The sequence below is a fragment of the Canis aureus genome, chromosome 11 (genome assembly GCF_053574225.1).
Source record: "Canis aureus isolate CA01 chromosome 11, VMU_Caureus_v.1.0, whole genome shotgun sequence".
NCBI classification, from domain to species: Eukaryota; Metazoa; Chordata; class Mammalia; order Carnivora; family Canidae; genus Canis; species Canis aureus.
The window spans coordinates 62872849-62888414 of record NC_135621.1 but is presented as its reverse complement, the minus strand read 5'-3'; the positions used below and the strand labels follow the sequence as shown (position 1 = coordinate 62888414).

The window sequence follows — 15566 nt, the reverse complement described above, 5'->3', positions numbered from 1 at the left end:
ACAAGTGACATATTGTGGTACAATTTTTGTAATAATTATGCAAAACAAAAGGCATACTTACTATGTAATCTCTTAAAAATGGATGAGAAAAAAAATCTTAAACTCGCCTCTTCAAAATACGGGAAAAGTAAATATAAATAAGCATACGTATATAAAGAGAGAGAAGGAGGGAGGGACGGATGGAGAATAAGTATATTAAAGGTATTTAACCGTATAACTCATCAAAAATATACAAAAAATTATAAAATCCCACATTTTGTTATTAAGTCAGCATACGTGGAAGCCGTGGTGTTATATTATTCACCATGGTGAAGAGTGTAGGCAAAGGGCTTGCTCATTCAGTGATATAGCAACATAAAGTGTCACAGTCTTTCCACACAGCTGATTTTTAACATAACAAAGAGCTTTAAAATTTTCAAACCTATGACTCGATTAGTAGTTCTTTAAGATTATGTCCTAAGGAAATAATAAGAGATGTCTTTAAAAAATTACATATAGACATAATTTATTGCATCATTATTTATCAGAGAGAGAAGTTTAGAAGTGACATAAATGTCCAACACAAGGAAATTGTTAAATTATGATATATACAGCACTAGTATGAAATATGCAGCTGTTTATTCTTTTGAAATAATACTTTGTGTCATGGGGAAATGCTTATATTAGGTAAAATAAACAAGATACAACTTTATATATTTCTTCATCCTTAAAAAAATCTGTATGTGTACTTCTTTTTTTTCACTGTAATAAGCATGATAAATTGTTGCAAGTGGGTAAATGAGCTCTTTATTTATAGAAAGTGGGAAAATAGACACTTTACATCATGTATGTCTGTTTTTCAAGTTTTTTTTAAGGAACATGTTTTATAACTTGAAAAAAAAATGAAATTTTTTTTTTTTTAAGAGGAAGCAAACTGACCCTAACATGGACTCAAGTCGGTTTCATAGCCTTAGTAGGGAAATTGCTCTCAGACAGTATTTGGCCTGGGCAGCCACGTCTCTCTCAGGATATGGCAAGTCTTGTTTCATTAGGAGAACCCTATGTGTTGTACACATGCGCTTGCGTGCGTGCGTGTGTGTGTGTGTGTGTGTGTGTGTGTTTAAATCAGGGAAACTTGAGTTTTCAGAATACTTAAAGGAATGTTTGGTTCACATTGTCATTCAAATTGGTTTAATTTCATTGAATTTTGTTTTATCTCTAGTAAAACATTTTGAAATGGTCTTCTGAAAGACCCTCTACAACCAAGCTATTGGCTGATCAATTTGATTAGCAGTTAGGAATTATAAATGGAAGATAAAACGGGTCTTTTCTTGTTATGCAGCCCTGGTAATAAATGGCAAGTACATATTTTTGTGAAGCTTTTATTCTTAGAAAGAAAGCAAAAGGATATAATAGGTTTTTTAAATACATGCCACATAATTTATTCTGACAAACAGATGTATTTTGTTGTTGCTATTATCATTTGATGAAATACTTTAAAACTAGTCCAAGGTGGTCCATTTTCAAATATAATACATACAGTACATCTAGTAGTTAACAAAATTTGGATGTGTAGCATAGAATGGTCATTATTTTTACTGAAAAAAAATAAAGGCACTAATTACTTACAGACAAGATACTTAGCACAAACAGATAAGCTTCAAAATGAAAAATTCTCGGTTTATGATAATTATGTTCTCTGCTTTGTTTTCAGAGACTGATAATTTGAGGCTTTAAAATCACCAGGAAGCCATTAATTGGAATTCTTCAATAAAAAATAAATTACATAGAAGTTCATGATGAGTTGTAAAAGCAGAGAGACTGTATTATACAGTGAGCGACATTGCTTCACTATTTATAGCCTCATGCAGATATGTCTAACAGAAAACTGTAAAGAATTTGAGATGTGTGGATAGCAATTATTCACAGATCCAAACTATCTACAGATATTTCAAATAACAGCTTTTAGCAGATCTCTGCACCAGTAAAGGCAGGGCTTTAATATGAAGCAGGGTCTTGCTAACGTGTTGCTTCTTGTTTTTGACATTTTTCATGACTCCCTAAGGCCATCTCAGATCATAGCTTCAGGAGAGAAAGATGTTCCCATCATGTGATGCAGGACAGCCCCCTGTAAGAGTAATGCAGCCCTAGGTAAGAGCAGGTACATTTGGGAGATGATGCCTGTGGTCCAGAAAGAGGGGTGACACTGTTTGTCAGGTTAGCTACAACAGTCTCAGCTCCAGGGTGCTGCTCCCTTAATCCCTTCTAAAGGGAGCCAAATCACTGTAAATCCTGATCTACCATGCTGGGAGCTAGAGGTGAGAGTTAGGATAGCCTCTTTGGGATGTTCCAAGAGAAAAGCAAATCTTTGGGTTTGAGAAGCAAGCACGTAATAATGATAAAAGGTGCTGTGTAGGTGAAGGTCAAGGGGTAGCGCATAGGTATCAGTCTATAATTATCCAATTATAGTGAATGTGACTCTGATACAGACGTCTGGATGCTTTGGATCCCTTTCTCATCTGATTCAGCTTGTGAAGCCTGGCATCACTCAGGCCCATTGTAGAGGGACAGAGAGATTTCTGTGCTCCTGGCAGACAAAGACCATTGTCTAGTGAAAGAGAATGGTGGGACCCAGAGGTGTGAGAAGGGAAGTTGCAGTTGAGCTTTCATATTTCTTAGGATACCTGCCTCAGCCATTCCATCAGTAATTCCACAGTGTACACCACAGTCTGTTCAGAATTGTGGGAGATACCAGAATATTAGGAATATGAAGGAACACTGGAGAGAGCAGTCAGGTGTACATACAGGAGGCATCATGGTTCTGGGAAATGAGCACAACATTTATAGAATCTCTGTTTGTCAAGATGGACAAGGTTATGCTTAAGTAACAAACATCCCCTAAATCTCAGAGCCTTGATACAACAAAGATTGACTTCTTGCTGATGTATGTTTAATATAGGTTTTAGGAGGTTCTGCTCATCATAGTTACTCGGGCACCAAATCTTGATCACCACAGAAGGAAAAAGAATGTGATGAATTTTGTACTTCAGTCTGCCACTCAGAACTAACACATGTCTCTTCTGGTCACATTTTATTGGGGAGAGCAGGTCCCATGGTCACTCTCTGGACTTCGGTGAGAAACAGAGAAGTGTGGCCCTCCCATGGACTTGGGAAGAAAACTGGAGTGTTTATGAACAGGTCTAGTGAGCACCTACATTAGTTTCCTTGGGCTGCTGTACCAAATCACCACAAACTTTGTGACTTAAAACAGCACAGGTTTGTCTTCTTACATTTCCGAAGCTCAAAAATCTACTATAGTTTCACAGGGCCAAAATCACAGTGTAGACAGGGCCATGCTACCTCCATAGGCTCCAGGGGAGAATCTTTTTCCTTGCATTTTCTAGTGTCTGGAGCTGCAGGGGATTTCAGAAATTGTGAAAGTATTTATGTACAGCATTATTTCCATAAATTTGGAAATGTAGATGAAACAGATGATCTTCTAGAAATAATCCAATGAAATTGACCAGATAAAAATTAGAAATTTTTAATTTTTAGAAATTTAGTAGATAAATTACTAAAAAATGTGTCGGAGTTTTGGTTCTATAAAAAACTTTTAGACTCAGAAAGTTTTAGAGCGTATTCTACCAAAAATTTAAGAAACAGATAATTCTTATATTTTATACGCTCTTTCAGAGCATTAAAAATAATATAAAGCTACCTAAAGAGATCTTACCAGGTTTACAAGCCTGGCACACAAGAATAAAACTATATGATACACACTATAATATTGCTTCTACTGTAGATGTAAAAACCCCAAATAAAATAATAAAGCGAAAACATGAATTAAATTCAGCAGTACTTCCAAAAAATCCTATATCCTTACCTGCTAAGGCTTATTCTGAGGATGCAATGATATGCAATGATTGGAAATGTACTAATGAAACTTACTTTATATTAACAGAGTAAAAAGGTAGAATAATGTAGTAATCTAAGTAGTCCTTGGGAAAGAATGGGAGGAGGATTTGATAAAATCAGCCCCTATTACATTGACATGAACTTTTGACATGACCGTTTGGTGGTATCTATCAAACTGTAATATTTGTATACCTTTTATCCCATCAATTCCTATTTTAAGTTCCTCAGGGGGAGAAAATACTTGCTAGTTTATACGAAGAAACATAGACGAAGTAAAATCATACAAATGGCTGCCAGTGGGAGGTACCAGAAGACATGGAAAGATCGCCAAAGCTTTTTTTTTTTTTTTTTAAAGCAAATGTGGAATAGTCCATACAGTATGATTCTTATTTATGTTAAAACAAGATAAAAATAAAAGTTATGTATATAAGTCCATAGAGAAAGCCTTGAAAGATACATGCCACGTTGATAACTGTGGTTATTTTTGGTAAGGAAAATGGGATTAGAGTGTGTAGGCAGGGATATTACTCTATACACTTAATTTTTGCTTAATACTCCTAAGTATAACTATATATGCTTTTTTAAAATAAACAAAATGCATTCAAATATGACTTGCATAAAAAAATTTAAGAAATAGCAAAGGGATGGGGCCTCATTTTTAAATGACCTCATTGATCCTGTTATTTCAGGCAGAAATATCTATTTCCTCTGCGGATGAAGGCCGTCTGTCAGCATGAGAGAACTACCTCTTTTGAACGTGTAGCTGCTCTGTTTGGGATTCTGTGTCCAGCAGCATCCTTACAACATGTATTTGAGTTTCTTTAGTAACTCTTTCCCCCAGAAAGGAACGCTCTGTTTAGTTGCTTGGTTCTTAAATCGAGTTTGTCTTGATTCCAAAATAATCACAGTAGCCACTGGCTGGTTTAAACAACGACTCTGCACAAACCAGTGCCGCAGTTCCTGGAATTCTCAGCATTTGACTTTTTCACTTTGCCCCTCTTCCAATGCCTAGGTTTGCACAACCCATGCAGAAGCTTTACATTATTTTTTTTTTTTACATGTGATGCTAATTCCTCATTACTTAAATGTGATGAATTCACATCTTTTCATGACCTAAGTGACACAGCCAGTGTGAGGTTATGGGGATAGGGTAACAATGTCAAGATAGGATGAAGCAATATTGGCCGGTGTCTAAACGTGTTTTAATGTCAGGATGGAGTGGGGCAGATTCGGGGACAAATACCACACAATAAAAATATTCTCTGCAGGCACAGAAACCGCTCATAGTTCTTGTTGAATAAAACCCACGGTAAATCACGTGAAATCAATGGGTAAGAGATCTCAGGCAGATTAAAAATTGTCCCCCCTCCTTCATTAATAAGGTGACTTCTGTCCAGGGTCGATTGTTGATGTGACTCACTTTGATAAACTCCTTCTTACTTACTGAAAAGAAACTTTCCATAATGAGACATTGTCTTCTATTTCTTAGGTCAGGTTCATATTTCCGTGTTGCCATCCAGAAGGGAAGGAGAGAAAGAATTCCATTGAACTGACAACTCTGGCCAGGGAATTGCCTCTTGACATTTTCTAAATTGTTCACACAATATTTTGTCTTCCTTCAAAAATTCTACCATCAGGAAACTTTAATGAAAGTGCAAAAAACATCCTGAAATTCCAGTTGTGTACTCTCGGATAACTGTACCTCTGGGCTAGGGGCAGTAAGATCCTCTGGGGCTTTGAATTCTTCTGTTACAAATGAGGTTCTCTGGGAAGCAGGCCCTGACATAGACATTAGCTGGAAAGAAGTGGATTGGCAAGTGTTCCAGGACTACAGATCCGTGAGAAGTGAGGAGAACAGAGTTGGTCCCAAGGAGTGACTGGACCACAACACAACATCCACAGAGGCCTCATCTGACCCATTAGAAAGCTCTGGAGCTGGGATGGTCCCACTGAGTTGTCCCCCAAAGTGGTGCAAGGGGAAAGTTCTTTAGAGCCTGACAGTGGATTTGGGTTGCTTCAGGAACAGGGCCCAACCTTGATGAGCTAACCCTCCACCAAACTCTCAGGAGAGATTCCCAGCTGTCACTCACCACATACCCAGCCACTGGGGAACTGAGGACAGGACCTGGTCACCACAGAGTCCCCTCCCTGTCCAACACTAGCTAATGCTCCTGCTAATTGGATTCCACCCCGAGGATTTATTGGCGTATCACCGCATGATCAGTTACCTCCGCTAAGTGACTCAGCCCCTATCAAAAATGAAAAGCTGGAACTCATGACTGGGTCTTCCGTCTATGAATTCTGTGCACTAAGGATTTTCTTGGTGGAACGCTCTAAGCATCAGTGTTTAAAATAGAAGCGCAACAATCGTTATAGTTTCTTATGTCTTTGGTCGACAAGCCCACTTCGTTCCTCTTACATGCTTTTGTCTGAACCTCTCTTGGGTGGCTCGGGTGAAAGGAGGTCACATGCATCTTTGACAGTCTGAAATTTTCAGGAACAGTTCCAAAATTTAATTAAGTACTGATTGTCTTCTATGCACATGAGAGAGAAGAAAAAAATCTTCAGAAATAACAGAATTAAGCATGCTCTATTTTGTAGCCTTGTAATGACCTCCAGCAAATGCCTGACCTAGTTCTGAGGGCCTTGAGTCCACTTGCGTGAACACGATGCCTTAAAAAGCTGAGTAGGAAATCAAAGTCAAAAACGGGCACCATCCGTGGTAATGGAGCAGCGAGGGATGTCCTGTGTTATTGGGAGCAAAGCCGAAATTTAAAATAGAATGAAAATTGCCTCCAGTCACTTAATTTGGAGGCGGCACAGGAATTGTGCAGCATTTCGGTCTGATGGTACCTGGAATTAAAAGAACGAATCTTTGGCAGATTTTCTTATTCCCCTGATGGTGCTGGGAACGGATATTTCCCAGCTATATTAATGCCTAGGGGCAGCGACTCCTACCTGCCCCCAAGAGGTTGACTGGTAAGCAGCACGCTGTGAAGGTGCCCAGATGTTACGTGGGGCGGGCCCTCACCCCTTCTGCACCTGAAGCCCCACTGGTCAGCGGAAACAGTGCTTTAGCTTATTTTGCACTAGAGGGTAAAGTTCACCCCAGGAGCCAGAGTGAGGAGCATGCCAGGGAAGTCGTGGGCTCAGAGCTGGCCGGAGGCTTTCTTCGTTGACATCACAGGAGAGGGCCCCACGAGGAGGCATTATGTGGATTTAGAAAATGCCCTTTCGGGGATCCCTTGGTGGCTCAGTGGTTTAGCACCTGCCTTTGGCCCAGGGTGTGATCATGGAGTCCCCGGATCGAGTCCCGCGTCGGGCTCCCAGCATGGAGCCTGCTTCTCCCTCCTCTTGTGTCTCTGCCTCTCTCTCTCTGTGTCTATAAGAAAGAAAGGAAAGAAAGGAAAGAAAGGAAAGAAAGGAAAGAAAGAAAAGAAAGATAGATTTAAAAAAAAAAAAAGAAAAAGAAAAAGAAAATGCCCTTTCCTACACGCCTGTGTTGCCCATTCGCAGTGAGCCTTAGCACACTGAAACACCGGGTGGTCCTGCCTCCAGGAGCATCAGACGAATCCAGGGTTTCCCAGTCTGAGTCCCGACCTTCCCTGATCCGCAGCCATCCTTCCCCTTCCCCTAGAAGAGCTGGGGGACAGCTGCAGCATTTCCACATGTGCCGCAGGCCACAGTTTGGGAAACGCTGCGTGAGCTGAGCTGTCAGACTGCCAGGCGAGGCTCCCGGGCCACTCGATGCTGCTCTCCTTGCAAGCCGAGCCCGTCTGCCTCCTCCAGGAAGCCTCTGATCACCTGTTACAGCCTCAGGTTAAGTGGTTTCTCATGCTCAAAACAGTCGAATCTCCTCCCCACCCCCGTTGCTTTTTCCTTTAAGCCGCACAGCACCTGCTGTAGCACAGAATCACCCCAGCTTGTGATAAAGTCGCACTCGTTCCAGACACCTTTGGGTCTCCACTCTGCTTTGCGTGCAGTAAAGCTTCAGTAGATGCGGATGCGCGACTGAAGAAGGCACAGCAGCGGACGTCGGCGATGGACCCCAAAGTGTCAGCGCGATTCGGAACACAGCCAACTGCGAGACCCAGGAACCCGGGACGGGCTTTCCTTCTACCTGAGGCTCAGGTGAGGAAGTGTGGGGGTCAGAGCCGCATGCCTGGGACCCAGAATGACATCAGGCCTCACGCAGTATGTGTGGAGGATGATGGATTCCTCCGGAACAAATCACCGTCCGTTTGACTACCTTTATTCTTTTAGTCAAACAGGTGCAAGCAAATCTCATTACTTTCTTCCCACATCTATTTTTTTTTTTATCCCCCAAGGATGCTATTCAATCCTAAAAGCCCTTGAGAAGCTCCCCAAGGTACACTGTTTCTTGCTTTCACCACAACCCCCGCTTATAACGTTTTCTTATTTTGGTTCCTTGAAAAATACTGTAACAGCCTTTTACTGTAAATAGTGGCTACTACCCTCAAATTTACCTCTCCCAGAAGAAAGACACAAAAGCAACTCCAGTGTGAAGTATAAGGAGGAGGTGGTAGCTATTACACCGCCAGGATTCATATGGCATTATAAATTTCTATGAAAATGGGCATTACAGAGAATCTGCTTTGCTTTCAGGCTACCTGGTTACCTTATAGAACATTCTATTTCTTTTCTTTACTGCAGAGCATGAGTGGGTAATATCTCCAGTCATGAATCTACTAGATGTCTCTTTAGATAAATAGATGGATGGATAAATAGATCAATAGAGAGAGAGAGATACGGCTTTATATACTCTGGGATTATCATACCAACTTTTACTTGATCAGTGTTAATTATGTTTCCTGCATAAGCTACACTTATTTTTTCAAAAAAATAATACATATTGAGCCTGCCAAAGCACCTACAGATAGACACAGGAATTTGTAAAATGTCCAAACACTTTCAATGTAAATATATATATATGTATATATATATATTTACAAATACGATTGTGAGAAATTTAATTTTGTACTCCTCACTGCAGAAGGGAAATTTTTAAGTAGCAAAACTGAGAAATTCAACTCTGGACTTTAAGTGACCAAAAAGGCCCAGTATGACCACCACATTTCTTCGTTCTTAGCATTTTAATCAACCACATGATGCATATTACATACCATTCAGTACAGTCTCTGTCCCAAGGAGCGCTATAGACTTTATATAGACGTTATGCTGATGAGATGAAGAATGTGGGCTGGTGTCATCAGGGAATGCCTCCTGGTGGAGCAGCATTTGGGCCGTCACTGGGTGGGAATGGAGTTGGCGTGTTTTTTAGGCCTTGGGGATACTAATATGAATGGCACAGAAGTGATGAAACCACCAGTGTGGTCAGGGCAGTGGTCCAAAATGGGATTGCAGCCACTAAGTGAAAAGTAATGGAAAGTGATGCTGGGCACGTCCACTTTGGACAGCCAGCATTGCTAGGTGACAGTGTTACTTTCCTCCTAAGGGCCAACCACTTTTACCTGTGGTATTGTGACATACTGACCCCGAAATAATCCATCATATAGCTATGACTCCATGTCATAATCCATTATACACTATATCAGAGCAATTTGATTCTAGGAAAAATAGCAACTAGAGATTTTGTTTGACTTACTTTTTATGTAAATTAAAGTTGCTCTCTTTATAATCACGTGTGATGGGGATCTTAGTGCACCATAATGTCTTCTTTTGTCCATTGCTTGAAGTTAGACATGGCTCGGGCAGCTTGGCCACTTGGTGGACAGAATGAGTAACATGTAGTGACATATGCACAGCATCCATCAGCATGGGGCTGAAGGGCATCAGCCTAAGGGGGAAGACACTGAATAGTAAGAGCATGAAGCAGTGCCAACGCCTTCATCATCAGACAGGAACCTATGTTCTCCTGGTGGCTGCTCCTGGAATCTGCTCCCAGTCCCACCCCCTGATGCATGTCTGGACCCTGACACAATATAATACCATAACACATGTCACACATTGGCACTCAAAGAACATGGCCTTTGGGTTCTTTTGACAGAATGCCGTACAGGGTGGAGAGAATACTTTGCCACATATCTCCTTATTGGTATAGGGCAGCCAGAAGACAAGTGCTATGTTTAATAGAGTACCTGGAGAGACTGAGGCACGAGGAATAGCTCTGATGCTGTAAGCTACTCTGGAGATTTCCAGAAGTACTCGAGGCGCAGGGGCTTCATCAGATGGAAGACGGTACATATCAGGGTTTGACTTTCTACCAAGGCAGGCGAGCAGTTAGTAGGTAAGCAGTGTCACTGCCATTCCCATGCATTCCCAGGCTACCAAGGAATGGGAAGAAAGGGGTAGCCTTAGAGCTACAAGGCTAATTTTGTAAACCCAAGAGCTCCAGTGCCGTATGTGTGAACATCACCCATCAGATGCACGGTGGTGAAGGGAAACACCAGAGAGTCTCAGCTATAAGTGGTCCTGGAGCCCTTGAAATTTCAAATGGGTGATGTCTAGAGGAAAGTGATTTTCTATGATGAACCTAGGAATGAGGTAAAGAAAGGATTAATTAGAGCATATATTTCAGACCAGGAGGCCAACTTAGAAGGGTCGCATTGTAGTTGAAATCAGAAAACAGGGACACCTGGGTAGCTCAGCGGTTTAGAGTCTGCCTTCGGCCCAGGGCGTAATCTTGGAGTCCTGGGATCAAGTCCTACATCGGGCTCCCTGCATGGAGCCTGCTTCTCCCTCTGCCTGTGTCTCTGCCTCTCTCTCTCTCTCTCTCTCTTTCTCTATGTCTCTCATGAATAAAGATCTTTAAAAAAAAAAAAGAAATCAGAAAACATGTGCCAGCATTGCAGTTGAAATCAGAAAATGTGTGTTCGTGCTCTTGCTCTCCCCCTTAGTTATTCTGTGCTCATGGGTAAGTTTCTGGCCTTCTGAGCCCACTTCCTCACATATGAAGTGGTCCATAACATAAGTCTCCTGGTTTACCTCTCTTCCCCTTCTGCATCTCTGTCTCTAGTTCTTCTATCGAGAATGCTCTACTTTCTTATCCAGGGCGTATGGAATACTCTTACCTGGGCTTGCTGTTTCCCCACCTCTCCCTTTGAAAGGATGGAAACCCTTGAAGAATGTTCTAAGAGGTTTTCTCGACTAATACTACTAGGGGACACATGAGAAAGCAAATTAAGTATATGAGAGTTTACAGAGTGATATTTGTAAAAAGCTTTTGAGTAATTCTTTCTCATCTTCAGGTTTAACTTTCCTGGTGCCTTTTCAGGTTTCCTGGTGACTCTTTGGTTAGCTTTCCTCCAGGAAGTTGGCCCAGCCCAACTCTGTCTGACACTGGTATTGATATGAACTTCTCAGCCCTTTTGTGTAGACTCTCTCTCTTCTTGCAGTGGTCGCTAGAAGAGAGTGGTAGTGAGTGCTCAAGGGGTCATTGTGGTTCATGAAACCCAAGGAGGGAAAGTGTGGTCTCCACCGTGAGCGCCACACTAACAGCTCCCTGGGAATGTCTTCCAGGCTCCCGCATGGGGTACAGTAGAGGGCAGTTACTACAGTGGTGATGTGGCAGTTCCATACCCAGGCTGACCACCTATCCCTTCTGAACTGAAACCAACTGGGCATGAGCTCCAAAAAGGTACAAGGAGATAAGAAAGGAAAAATGTGCATTTGCGTCTGTGTGTCTTTATGGTATATACATATTTGATGAAACTATTCAGAAAATGTGTATGGGGGATGGAAATCATTTTAAACCTGTATTTCTACTCTTAGAAAATATAAGATAATCAACTGGGCCCACCACATAGTAGGGGGCTAAGGAATGTTGGTTCATTTCCTGGTGAAAGTAACTATAAAATTGTGAACGAGTCACATATATTATGATTCTTGCTACATATTGGAATATATAACACAAATCCTAGGACAAAATATTGAAAGTTATTTTCAGCTCAAGTTCTTAAGTGTTCTTTTTTTTTTTTTTTTTTTTTTTTTTTTACCCCTCTTGTTCTCCTCTCTTCCCCCTCTTTGGTGAACTGGGGCCGAGCTTCTGTATATTGGTTAAATTGCTTAGAACTTCACGGCCATGCGGATTTTCTGCAGGAAGTTATTTTTCTCTCCTTGTTTGACTTGGTGGTGGCGGGTGCTTGGTGAAGGAATGTGAGAGCTCATTAGAGTTTATTGTACGGTGCAGCAGGGGAAGTGAAATTATAGAAGCCAAGGGGCGTGGGGGGGGAGAGGCAATTGCTAGACCAGCGCTGACACCAATAACTTTTTACGAGGGTGAGTCAAAGCATCAGGGAGGCTGGAACCAAGTTTCCGCCCTCTTGAACCTATTACTGTAGATCATGACAGAGGATGGAGGGAAGGCAAGCCTCTCTCTCAGGCTGGGTAGGGAGAAAAACTGAAGTTATGGAGACTGATGTCAAGGTATTTGAACTCAACTAGTGGTTAGGGAGGGTGGAGATACTAGGCGAGACCGTTAGCATACCAAGAACAGTGGGAGCCAGGCAGCACACCCCTAGTGGAAAAATAGCTTCAGTTTGAGATTTCCATGGACATCTGAGATTGTAACTTCTTCCCTCCGTTTATCCCCTTGGGAGAATGAGGCATCAGTGTAGTGCTCAGCCTGCTGGAGAAATGGGCCTATCGCGGACACGTGGAGCTTGAAAGCTAGCCCTGCTCATGGAGCCACTATGATGGCCCATCTTACCAACTCTTTGACCTTGACAGTTGACAGGCAGAGGCAGGATCGCTGGTGGGCTGGTGCAGACTGACTGGCTCTTTGCCAGTTCCTGCCTCCTTTCCTCGGGCACAGGAGAGGCCGAAGTTAGGAAAAGCATGAGTGGGCCCAAACTGGACTCTTCTCTGCGCTGGTGGCACTTAGATCTTTGCATTTCCCAGAGACGCATTCTCCGAGGACACTTCTGACCCCTTGGGTGGCCTCAGCTGTGCCAGGCTCAAACGGAGAACTGTTTCCTTCAACAAAGCAGCAACAGAACAAAATTAGTAAGAACGTGCCCCAGGCCACAACTTCTAATGTATGTCTTTGCACTTTCATCTTCTCTAGTGTCAGTACTCTGTGCATTTGCCCTGTTAGTTATCTTTTCTTCCCTTCTTTCTTTTTCCCACTAATAAACATGTCTGCCTCTGGATATTACTAGCAGGAGATGCAGAATCCTTTAGGTGAGACCTCCGCAACCCAAGCATCACCCATTATTTAAAAAAAAAAAAAGCAAACTGCAGTCACAGCCCAGGATGGAGAAGGTGTCTATACCACGAGAGGTGTCAAATTGTTAGCACTTCCCCTCCGCTCCCCACTCTGCACAACCCCTGAGCAAATGCTCTAGCTGCGGTCAGGTTGGGTCATGGCAGGTGCACTCGGGCAGGGGCGCAGAGTGTGAGAAGAGAAGGGCTCTCCCTGAAATTCCCTAAAGCAGCATCGTGCCCCGTATCACAAGAACACTGCATTGTGTGTAGGAGCACAGAGTGGGGGGTAGAGACACGCTTGGGTCTGGACGGCCGGTCTCTGTGCTTTCTGCCTGTGGTGCCTGCCCCGTGTGTGGTCACGGTGGCGCCGCTCCATTAGGATTCTTGGAGAGCGAGGATGTCTTGGATGGCACTCAATGATCTTTTGTGCAGACCTGGAAGCCAGCCTCGGTGAGGTTTTCATGCCTGTGGAGAAGAGGCTGTGTGTAAAGGAAGCCGTGAGATGGAGCTGATTCCAAGACCCCGGGGTCCAGACCTTTTGCCTTTAGCTTACCCTGACTTTGGCAATCAGGAGTCTCATTTGATACATCTCCTGGAGACAGAGGTGGATGGGCCCCGTCTGCCGGCCTCGGGATGGCCAGGCCCACCCCCAGTGGTGTTCCCGCCTGGCTGGGGGCAGTGGGAACAATGCACGTATACTTGGCAGCATCTTCCCACCAAGTACCAGACCCTACTCTGCTTTCCCTCAGAGCTCTGTTTTGGGCACATGTCCAGACGAAAGGTTTTCCCTTGTGGTCACGATGCACTAAAATAGCAGTGGGAGAGTGCCCCCTAGAAAAATGACCTCCGTCCCATTGTGTCCTGGGGCCGTCTCCTCTCCCTGGCTACTCTGCCTGCAGAGGAACATGCTACAGCAAGATCTATCCTCCTTTCTCTAGGCTCCCTCTGACCTTTATTTTAAGTATCTTGTGACATGTGTACATGTGTTTTTATTGCAAACTGCCTCAAATCCATTTGGATATGGATGCTATACAAATTATAAATAAATAAATACATGATAAAGAGAGGAGCTCTTCCCTGCCAGCTCGTTGCTTAAAAAGCAGCAAGTTTGCACTTGCGTGACTCTGCTTTTGCTGGGCCCCATGCCGGCAGCCAACAGGAGTGAAAACAAAATCTGTCCCTTTCAGCACCACACATTCCTCTCCTGAGCCTAGGGGAAGAGGTGGCAAGTATCATTTGCCAATCAGCAACCAGATAGCCTTTCCTTTACTGAATTCCACGTATTTAATGAAGTTTTCCACCCAGTTTGGGCGAGGCTGGCTGGTAACTGGGGTGGCCGCAGCTTTTCCTGCCAGGCCCGAGACACCTCTGCGTCGTGCCTCCTACAGGGATCCACACGGCCCCTGGCTGGGCCCACTCTCAGTTCTGCCCTCGGTCCATCCCTCGGGAACCTTGTTTCTCCCGTGGGCAAGCACTCAGCCATCCTTCCCCTATTTTTCACCCGGCAGTCTCTTGGCACTTGGTTGAGTGCGATCGAGGCTTCCCTTGAGCTCCCATCCCTTCCAGAGAGGGCATCGGCTTGTTGCCTTGCTCGTCCTTCGAGGCCTCCATGGCTTTACTCCTTATCTTGCTTCCTCTCTCGTTCAGGTCACCTGGCTGCCTTTGAACCCTGCAGCCCGCCCCTCCCCTTGTCATTTTGCGAGCAGAGGACGCTGGACCCACCAAGCAGGCTGTGATCCCCCTCCCTCTTCTTTCACGTTGGCTTCCGCTGCTCGTGTCTGTCTTAGGAGTGGTCCTCCTCCTTCCCCAGGCTCCGTCTTCACCTTTTTCCTGGATGTCCAGTCGCTCCCTTCGACAGCAGCTCCCTGCCCCATCAGTTGGGCCCTGCTCTTCTCCTGCCTTCGTTTACTTCACCTCCCTGGGCTCTACCCCCATCTTTATATTTAAAAATATCAATGAGCTGGAAACCCTCATTCTACCTTGTTACCTCCACAGGCCATTTTCTTCTTGCTGTTTTTTCTTTTCAGCATCAGCCTTTTGGAAGGGATTGTCGGTGCGTTGGGTCCCTGACCGGCTCAGCCCCCTAGCCGTCACCATGCCATTCCTGGTACCATGACCATGAGGCAGCTACTGTCTTAAATATTATCTGTAGCCACTTATCTGCCAAGCCAAATAATTCCTCCCACCTTATATTCTTTGGATACTTTCTTGCCCCTCACCCTGTGCTTGGTTCTCATGCTATTAGGTCCTACTACCTCTAAAATTGTTCCTTTTCCATGTCATCTATTGCTTCATTGAGTCCCGTGCTTTCTCTTCTCTCCTGAGATTCAGTTCTTGAATCCCAGTGGTCTACTTGACATGTCTTCCCACTTATGGTTCTATCCCATTGGAACCTCAAACTCCCCATCCCTCCATCTCGTTCTTATACTGAAACCAACTGGCTTCTTTCACCAGCACACCTTTCTCCCAGGCTCTGTAATCTTGGT

General features: G+C 43.6%; 1 long non-coding RNA gene across 4 annotated transcripts in view; it reads left to right on the top strand.

Moving 5' to 3' along the window:
• Positions 1-15566, top strand: part of LOC144324199 (uncharacterized) — a 584277-nt gene that overhangs the window by 460159 nt on the left and 108552 nt on the right. The window lies entirely within an intron of this gene.